Raw genomic sequence first — 10,666 nt, 5'->3', positions numbered from 1 at the left:
AGGTCATAGGACTTGCAATACCATTACATAACCAAAGCATAAAAACAAAACAAAAAAATATGTAGTATGGCACTTTGTCGATGATACGGGCCAAGCTTTTAGCAACTAATTTATATATTATGATGATGTTCTTAAGAAGCACCTCTGTTATTATTATGTGTCTGTTTATATTTAAAATTTTTCATTTACTAAAACAGCAGATACTATCTGGAATGACTTAATGCTTCATTGGCTCTTTTTCCTCACGACACTGTCTTTAAGGGCAGCACGTGGAGCTCTGAAGAGTCACTGAGACCCGGATGATGAGCTGCTGCCCCTCCCACCCCTTCCCAACCCTCCCTGGTGTAACCCTCTCTTTTCTGGAGGAGACTCTCTGGACCCCTTTCACTACCACCCATATTTTTTCCAGAATGTCCATTGCATGAACCAGAACACTGAGAAAGGGCCGCCTTCCCTGGGCCCAAGTTTAGCTCTTCACCTCCACAAGTCAGTTTGTTGCCTGTTTATGGAACCAACTGGAAAACCATGAGCTTCCTCAAGGAAATGGCCTAGATGAAGTATGATCCTAACATTTTTTTGGCAGCCTACAGGGTTTCTGAGCTTCTTTAGACTTAACGTGCTTAGCATCTGGACTGGCTTAACTTTCCCTCGGCAATGTTTTGGATACTTTACTGGATAGGAAGTGCCTTCTCATTTTCTCTCCTTTGGGAAACCAAGACTTATGTCCAGATTTTCCCCTCAGGTTTGAGTGAGAGGCCTTGAGTCAAAGCCAGGATTTTTTCCTTTGCTGAAACATGCCACATGCCCAGTGCCCGGGAATGTGCCTCTGGTGGAAACAGAGGACAGCACCGAGGTTTGGTGCATCAGAGTGCTCAGAGAGATGAACAGTCACCTTCTGCTCACAAAGTCCTCCACACAGGTGATGCCGAAGGTGAGTGCATAAGACTAAACTTCCACTTCATTATAACTGTCTTTAAATTTATGTTTCTTGTCCCTTTCAGTTTTGAAAGTGTGTTTTTAAAAGTATTTCTCTTGGCTACCAGCTAAGGTTTGTTGAAAACTAAAGCCAGGGAAAAAATCTAGAGGATGGGGAAGATAGGACCTCCTGGGGCCAGTAACATTCATTTCCTGTTCTTGTGCAGACTCTAAGACATTGCAGAGTTCATCATCTTCAGCCAGTGGAGGGGACGACCAGGGTTGGCAGATGAGTTAAAAGATCTCACAGTGAAATCAACTACAATCCAAGCAAAGGTGACTTTCTCTCCTATTTTATATTGGGAGCCCTAGGATGAGAAATAAAAGTTTTTCAAAAAGGAACATGAAATCTGATCTCTCCAAGAAAACCAAAATCCTTCACAGCCATGAAACTCCAAGACCAAGGGCCAGCACCTATGGTTGGGCCTCTGATGTGCAGAAGTGACCCATAGCTATGCCTCTGCCCTGGGATAGCTTCAGCCTTCTATACCTTCTCCGCAGTGCTTCACAAACCCCCCATCCCATCCCACTCCACAGCAAATAAAGCTCAGAACCCCAAGGGGACTTGTTGGGAAAATGCCTAGAGTTCTTCATTCCTTAATTTCTCTCTCTTCAATATCAGTAACCCAGCCATAGAGCCTAGTGCTTATAAATGCAAAGGGAGCCCTCTTCCCCAGAGCAACCTACTCCACCCACAGCAAGACTCGCTGACGAAGGAAATCCTCACTCTAGAGAGTACTCAAGGACTTCAAAATACTCTGAGATGCATTGAATGTAGAGCAAAAGGAAACAGAGTGGAATGGTGGGAAATTCATCTCCAGAGTAAATAGAACTGAATGGAAGTACTTTTGTAAAAAAAAGAATGAACATGCCTAGAATTACAGAACACACTGATGCTGCCAGAAACATGTTTGGCTTGCTTGCCAGACACTTTATTACACTCTCATTGTAATAATTAGTCTCATACTAACTTAGTCATATAACCTCTATTAATTCTCATTTCTGTTTTAAAGGTACAATCTCAGTCACATGCACTTAAGTGATTTTTTCTTTCTTTGAAAAGCCAATGTATTTTACATTGTGAGCTTTACAGTTGTATTTTTAGTTGAATTCTGGGGCAACAAAGTCTCATAACATGAGAAAATTTTCAGCTGCTTAATTATAACATTTCATGTTTTCTTTTATACAGATGTCCTTTAAATTTTTAAGTGTATTTAGATTAGAAGAGTGAGTTAAATTATTTCAAATTTATGGACTTTTGTAAGCTTAGGAAATACCTGCCACCTAGAGGTTGCAACCTCATTTTAATTGAAACTGAGGAGAAGGGAAGAGTGATGGATATATACCCAAAAGAATGGAAATCATGTTGACGGGATACTTGTACTCCTAAGTTTATTGCAGCTCTATTCACAAAAGCTAGGATATGAAATCAATCTAAATGTCCACGAATGGATGACAGCATAAGGAAAATGTGGTGTACATACACCACTGAATACTACTCAGACATAAAAAAAGAATGAAATTCTGTCATTGGCAGCACCATGGATGAGCTTGGAGAAAATGATGTTAAGTGAAATAAGCCAGACACAGAAAGAGAAACCACATGTCCTCACTCATAAGTGGGAGCTGAGAAAGAAAAAAGAAACAAACAAAAACAACAACCACAATAACATGTTGAACTTTCAGAAGGAGAGAATAGAACTGTGGTTACTAGAGGTGAGAAAGGGGGAGGGGGAGGAGAGTTAAGGAGGAATTGGAAAATGGACACAAAGAATAATGACATTTGATAATGATGAACATGTTAATAATCCTGACTTAATCATCACATATTGTATACAAATATTGATAGTCAGTTCTTTATCCAACAAATAGGTATAATCAATTGTGTTTCAATAAAAAAAAGAAAAGATAAAAGAAGGTATTGGAAAGAGGAAATAAAAAGAAAGAGCGCAAAGCAGGACAAAGAAATTCTTTACTTGGAATAGGGGAAGGATTTGGGGGAATTTCCCAGGTAAGGTCATGGTTTGCACTGATGCATCCATGCCCCTAACTCAACTCTTTCTTATACCAGCTCATAGATGAACTTAGGTATCCAATCTGGAAATAATTGTTAAAATATTGAGTAGGTCGTGAAAGCATCAAAAATGTATCATAGTACTGATTAATGACTACAACAAAGATTTCTTGATCCCAGCTTCTAACATAAAGTAACACTGAATTAACTGGCAAAGGGAAATAAAAATTTCTTTAAAAAAACTTAAATTATAAATTTTTCCTTCATTGAGGGAAAAATATATTAGCTATATTGAGTCACTTCAAAGCAGTCGTTTTCAAACATTTTTAGCACCTTTTTTGCTTAGAATATTGTACAATATTCAACATGTGAAAGAGATCAGCATGAGGCTGCCCTTACTGAAGCAGGACCAGAAGCCAGAGGCCACGCCCCACATGCTGGGGGCCAAGGCTCCACGCGCATGTGCACACACAACCTCACAGGTCAGGTATGTTCAAAACCATTCATAGAAGCAAAAATCCTAACTAAGATATTAGCAAATAAACTACAGAAAATGAAAGGTATTTCTATTTATTACCGTAGAATATTTTCTAGGACATATTGTAAAAAGAGAAAGAAGCAAAGTGTAGAAGATACATGTTATCCTCTAGTGATACCTGGGAAAGTGATATGAATACCTGATTATGCAAATTTTCTTTTTTAAAAAGCATTAGAAAAATAAAATGAAAATATTTTAAAAGTTTACCTATGGCAGAAAGAGGGAGTGATATGGAAAGGACAGAAATAGAAATTAAACTTCTTTGAATATACCTTGTTTTATAGATTTGCTTTTGGAGCCATGTAAATACTTTTATATAATTTGAATAAACAAATAAATAAAATGTTTCCTAAAAATACAAGGCAGCTGTTAATGCATTTAGTGGTGTAAATGAGAGGAACGATTTGCACATTTAGTGGTATAAATGAGAGGAACTATTTGCACTGAGAAGAACTATTCCAAGTTACTTTAAAACAAATTGTTTGACTATGTCACTAGTCGGACACCTCCTAAGGACAGAAAGAACTGCAAAACAACGTTCAAGCTTTCTTCTTCATCTTCTTCATTATCCTATTATGTGTGGTAATGGGTGTTGCTTGTACATTGGGAGATTAAACAAGTTGTTATGTTGGTATTATTAAGAATGAGATTTCCCAATATGACTGTACGATGTATTGTATCTTTAAAAAAAAACAAACAGCATTCCCTAGTGGTTAAAGTGAAAATATTATGAAAAGAACTAGAGATAGTAACACCACCACTAAAAGCAATAATCAACCCTATTAGCCAAGCTGTGATCTTTAATTACCACTTCCCATTAAAAGGAATGAGGACTCCTTTGGAAAATGATTTCAAATCTGGACGGGAATTGTACAAAATGAACTTGAGATATATTATTACATGAAAAACAAGGATGCGATCAGGACTTCTGGAATGACTTTGTGAGAACTTCTGCAGATTCTCTCCCCAGTGAAACAATTATTCATTTGTGAAAATTACAAAATGCAGTCATTTAAAGTCTCAAAATTGATCTGAGGGAACACAGCAAATGAAGAAACATTTATTCAGTGAAATCTACTAAACCTTGGAAAGAGCAGTTGAGTGTCTGTGGCATCTGAGTCAGGACCCACTCCCATCAGCCACCCCACCCACAGCTGTTACTAAAGCTCTCTCTCCAGGTAGATGCGGCCAAGAGGATGACAGCTCCTTTTACCCCCAGCACCCAGTCACAGGTCTACGGTTTCACACCAAGAGGGGAAGGCTGCTGGTCCTCTCTGTTCTGGGAGTTATAGCCAAGAAGACTGGGGTTCACTTCCTTCACCCAGTTCCCACTCATCTGGTGGAGGATCTATCCAATGCTTTGCAGGCCAAAAACACAAAGGCCCTGACTACTGTCCCTTCCCAGTTTCTGCTTGTATGACATAGGTTCTGCTCAGGAAGGGGAAGTTGAGAATACTTCAGGCTATTCTCCCCACTCCAAACTCCCACTCATAAGGTGAAGGTGTCACTATGGAAGAAGTAGTTCACCATCTTCACCCACTTCTCTGACACAGTACAACACCAGAGGTTCTCTCCAACAGGAGGGGCAAGATGTGAGCACTGGCAGCTCTATAGATCTGCCAAAGGATGACATTATTGGGAACACAATCTGAAAAAACTCATGTCAGAAGGCATTGTTGAAAACAGTAAAGATCGTAGCAGTGAGCAATTAAGAAAAGGCTAATAACTCAATGGAACTAGTTGCAACCAACAGAATAGCTGACCAGCCAGAACTTTAACAGAGAGAACTAGAAAAAGAGAAGGATAAAAAAATTAAAAAGCCCTGTTAAGATCACATTCAGCCATGTGGTTCTACAGGCTATGCACTTGTGCTAGGCTGTACCCGCTCAGGAGCAACCATACTGGGCACTTGAGAGCTTCTACTCCCTGGCTAAATGTAGGATGGACTTCAAAGCATTCCCCAAACTACACACAGATCCATTAGCAAAAAGCAAAAATTATATAAACTTAAAGGGCATAAACTCTGACCAATCACTGGCTGAACATTAAGCTATGCTGAGCCATGGTGACCTCTAGGAATCCAAGCTTAAAAATAAAAACAAAGAGAAAAGAACTAAGCAATGACATCAGAAGCAGCAAACTTTAGAGGAAGTAGAATTCACAGAATTTGTACAAGCAAACCACTAAACAAACAATCTCCAGGAACATCAACAAGTCTCTGGAAAAAAATGGAGCACTAATCAGAATCCACAGTTGATAAAATATGCTATCAACAACAAAAAAATGAGACATGCAAAGAAATAAAATAATGTGATCCTTGTGCAGGAAGAAAATGGGCAGTAGAATCTGCTTTTGAGGAGGCCCAGATACTGAGTGCAGCAAACAAAAAGTACGAAGTAGCTATTATAAATAAAATCATATAATTAAAGAAAACCATATTTAGAGAATTTATCAAATGGAGATTATCAATAAAGACACAGAATTTATTTTTAAAAACAACTCAAAATTCTAGTATTGCAAAGTAAAATATCTGTCATGAAAAATTCACTAGAGGAGCTTAACACTAGATTTAAACTAGCAAAAAACAATAAGCAAACTTGAATACAGATCATCAGAGATTATACAATCTGAATAACAAAGGAAAGAAGAACAATGAAAAACAAATTCTAAAAGAGCTTTGGTAAACTATTAGGGATACTAACTTGTAATGGGAGTATCAGAAGGAGAGGGGAGAGCAAGAGAACAGAAAAAACATTTGAGGAAATAATTGAAAACTTCCCATGTATGATGAAAACCATTAATCTATACAACCAACAGGCTCAACAAACTGCACTTAGGATAAACAAAGATTCACACATAGATATATTATAGTTAAAATGTTTCAAGACAAAGAGAAAATCTTGAAAGGAATAGGAGAAAAATTATGTCTTCATGTACAAGTGAATAATAAGATTAACAAGTGACTTCTCCTCAGAAATGATGGAGGACAAAAGACAGTGGAACAATATACTTGAAATGTTTGGTTTTTTCTTTTTTCAATCTGTCAATCAAGAATTCTGTATCTAGAAATAATATCTTTCACAAATGAAGGTAAGGGGAAATAGACTTTTGGCATGACACTGTGAGGAGATCTGTTGACCTACACTCCAGAAAAACTAGTAAAAAAAAGTTTTAAAACAACCATTTAAAGGTTTTGGAAATAGTCCTAAAGGCAAATAGCAAATGAATAAACATCTATTGAAGAAATTCTATAAAAATTCAGTAAGAAAGGCAAGAATCTGTGGTATATTAACCAACATCATGCCCAGTTCAGCAGAGACTCCACTCCAGAATGCTACAGGCAAGAACACAAGACTTTCTCTTCCCTAGCCCCCAGTCAGAAGGCTTTCTTCCCAAAATGATTAGAACTTCAGCATTTCTCAATGTTCCCCCAGCTACTTGTTTCTGAGTCTGAGCCCCTGGCAAGTGCAGCCATGAGATGGGAAACTCCCTTTTTCTACCCAGCAGACATGCATTATTAGGCTATTTTGTCATTGTGCAAACATTATGGAATGCACTTACAGAAACCTAGATGGTACAGCCTACTATATACCTAGGCTATATGATATAACCTATTGCTCCTACGTGAGTCATGCGTGGCACTATGAAGTTATGACAGCTATGACAATAAGAATTTTTCAGCTTTATTATAATCTTATGGGACCAATATCATCAACCAAAACATCATTATGCAGTCCATGACTGTATATCAATAACAGAATTAAATGTGAATGTATTAAACAATCCAATCAAAAGCCAGAGTTTGTCAGGCAGGATTTCAAAAAACGAGCCACCTATAATGCTGAGACATACTTTGTATTCAAAGATAAAAGTAGACTAAAAATAAAAAGATATGCAAAAAGATTTTTTTAAGTGTCTTGATGTAGATAATGGGATTAAATACCACATATAAAAAATTCTCCCATTTGCAACAACATGGATGAGCTTGGAGAAACTTATGTTGAGTGAAATAAGTGATGCACAGAGGGATAAATACCACATGTCCTCACTCATAAGTGGGAGCTAAGAGAGAAAGAAGGAAGGAAAGAAAGACCACAGTGGTGTGTTGGACTTGCAGAGGGCGAGAGCAATACCTAGGGATACAAAGTGGAGTGGGGGAGAGGAGGAGGGGGAGAGAGGTCAGGGATAACTGGGTGGGGGACACGTGGTAAAAATGCAATTTGTGGTAAGAGGCGTGCTGCCAGTATGGATCTGGCCTTCACATGGGTATGAGAGGTGACAATCAGCATTGTATCTCATGAATATTCATAACCAATAAAAAATAAATAAAAATACCACTCTAACCTAGGCAAGAGAGACTTTGCCATATGCCTATAGTTTAGATGCCCCAAATATCACAAAAAACAAAAATAACAAAACAAATGTCAATAAACTTATGGGTGCCTCTGTCAGAACACGTCCCTAATCATCCATCTGGAGATTAACACAGTCAGGCTCCAAGGAAACGCTTTCTACATTTCTCGCCTTCCATCCTCAGAACAAAGGGTGACTACATGTAAAGGCCATGAAGGCCTGCGGCTTGTGTCACTGCCAACATCAGAAACCGACGTGGCTACAGAGCACAGACAGGTTTTAATCAGTGAAAGCACTCAGACAAAATAAGCAAGTAAATAAATTAATTTTTCTCCGACAGCATGAGGACCACAAGTTCCTAGACTAACAAAGCACCATTTCTCTGTGGTAGCAAACACCCACTTTCCTGCTTCTCTCTGTGTTCCAATTTGTGCTTCCAAAAGTATTCATGAATTTTCACACTATTAGCAGCATTTTCATTTTTTGTTGAGAAACATTTACAATATTAAACAATTTACATCACTTCCAAATATATGCATAGAATATATGTATAGAATATGTATATATGTATAATATATATATATATAAATGCATATGCTTACACATAAATATACATGGATATATATGCATAGACATACATGTATGATTCTTTACGTTTAGGAACTAGATGGATACTGAATGCATCAGTTCCAAGAATTGCAAATAAGAATCAAACTGGACAAAGGATACATATGTAACCTATATTTGCTGAATATGGTATTATGAACATTATCTTTTACAGCATAATATCTAACTAATCCTCTATTTTTGTACATTTATGTTTCCAATTTTTGCTTCTATAATCAGGTTGAGATAAACAGCATTACCACTGAAGCTTTGCAAACATTCATGAGATAATTTTCTAGAAATTACTTGCTGAGTTAAAGAGAACACAAATTTTTAACATGGGCTACATCTCAATGATTAGTAATTATTTTAGTTTAATAAATTTAATAAATATTTGAGTAACTATGTTGTAAATATAGTGTCTTGTGTGTATCATTCTACTGCCTTTTTCAGATTTTTGCCTAGATAACCAAATTTAATTCATCACAGAAAAAATCGTGAATGTCAGACAATGAAATTTTGTCTCAGAAAACGCCTACAGATTTACTTGCTCTAAAAGTAAGCAATTTTAGTAAAGTTTGAATCTTTTAAGACATGTCCCACACACCTTGACAAAACATGTATACATGTATGTATGACATGTGTGTTCATTTGCATATATTATTTTATTTATTTACATATTTATTTTTAAATGATTATTACAATACACATTTTATAATGATATTTGAGTTGGTAATTGTACTACTAAAATATGCTGTGACTTAGAGGATTTCTCTCATCAGAAGCCTCTATAGTTCAAAGAGAAATTTTATGCTTTGGGTAAACATTTACAAAAGGTAACCAATAGCAGCAAAACTTTCTTTTTACTACTTCTTTTTAAAGTCAAGTTTGCCTTGTGGCTCTCTGAGCAGCAGTGCCTTACAAAAGGTGGCAAAAATGGAGCCAAGAAGAAAGTGGTTGTTCCATTTTCTAAAAAAGATTGGTATGATGTGAAAGTGCCTGCTACGTTCAGAATAAGAAATATTGGTAAAACACTAGTCGCCGGAACTCAAGGAACCAAAATTGCATCTGGTGGCCTCAAACATCATGTGTTTGAAGTGAGCCTTGCTGATCTGCAGAATGATGAAGTTGCATTTAGAAAATTCAAGCTAATTACTGAGGATGTTCAGGGCAAAAACTGCCTGACTAACTTCCATGGCATGGATCTTACTCGTGACAAAATGTGTTCCATGGTCAAAAAATGGCAGACCACGACTGAAGCTCATTTGATGTCAAGACTACCGATGGTTATTTGCTTCATCTGTTCTGTGTCAGTTTTATTAAAAAGCACAACAATCAGATACGGAAGACTTCTTATGCTCAGCACCAACAGGTCTGCCAAATCCAGAAAAAGATGATGGAAATCATGACCTGTGAGGTGCAGATCAATGACTTGAAAGAAGTATTCAATAAGTTGATTCCAGACAGCATTGGAAAAGACATAGAAAAGGCTTGCCAGTCTATTTATCCACTTCATGATGTCTTCATTAGAAAAGTAAAAATGCTGAAGAAGCCCAAGTTTGAACTGGGAAAACTCAGGGAGCTTCATGGTGAAGGTAGAAGTTCTGGGAAAGCTACTGGGGATGAAACAGGTGCTAAAGTTGAGCGAGCTGATGGATATGAACCACCAGTCCAAGAATCTGTTTAAAATTCAGATTTTTAATAGTGACAAATAAAAAATCCCATTTAAAAAAGAATAAATAAAGTCAAGTTTACTTTAAGTGAAAACACAATAAATATTCAATAATAAGGAACAGAACCAAGGTTACTGAATAAAAACTATTTCATACCAGATAACAAAAGAGTCACTCAAAGAAAAGCTCATCTCAAACTATTTATAGCAAAACCATCATCTGTTGTATGAAGGCTTTTATGTGCTATTTGGTTCTCCAGGTGATTCCTACCACCATATGTATAATCCTTCTGTGTTATTTTGAAGGAAACTATTCAACAACAAAAAACATTGTCCAATTTATCTATTAGTCTTTAAAGTTCATTTACACAAAAATTCTTTTGGCAAATTAGCCAAAATTTTATCTATAGTCTATATTTTGCTATTTTTATAGGAAAACGTTAATACTTACCTTCTTGTAACACACCTTACTAAATAGAATTAATGAGCATTCACCAGGAGTTTCAAA

The 10,666-nt window shown here is 36.8% G+C and overlaps 1 pseudogene; it reads left to right on the top strand.

Moving 5' to 3' along the window:
- Positions 1-801: 801 nt before the first annotated feature.
- LOC134390028 (small ribosomal subunit protein eS1-like) lies at positions 802-10,173 on the top strand (annotated as a pseudogene).
- The last annotated feature ends 493 nt before the right edge of the window (positions 10,174-10,666 follow it).

This window comes from Cynocephalus volans, chromosome 11 (genome assembly GCF_027409185.1).
Source record: "Cynocephalus volans isolate mCynVol1 chromosome 11, mCynVol1.pri, whole genome shotgun sequence".
NCBI classification, from domain to species: domain Eukaryota; kingdom Metazoa; phylum Chordata; class Mammalia; order Dermoptera; family Cynocephalidae; genus Cynocephalus; species Cynocephalus volans.
Note: the sequence above shows the minus strand (reverse complement) of the source record. Positions and strands in the feature narration are given on the sequence as shown.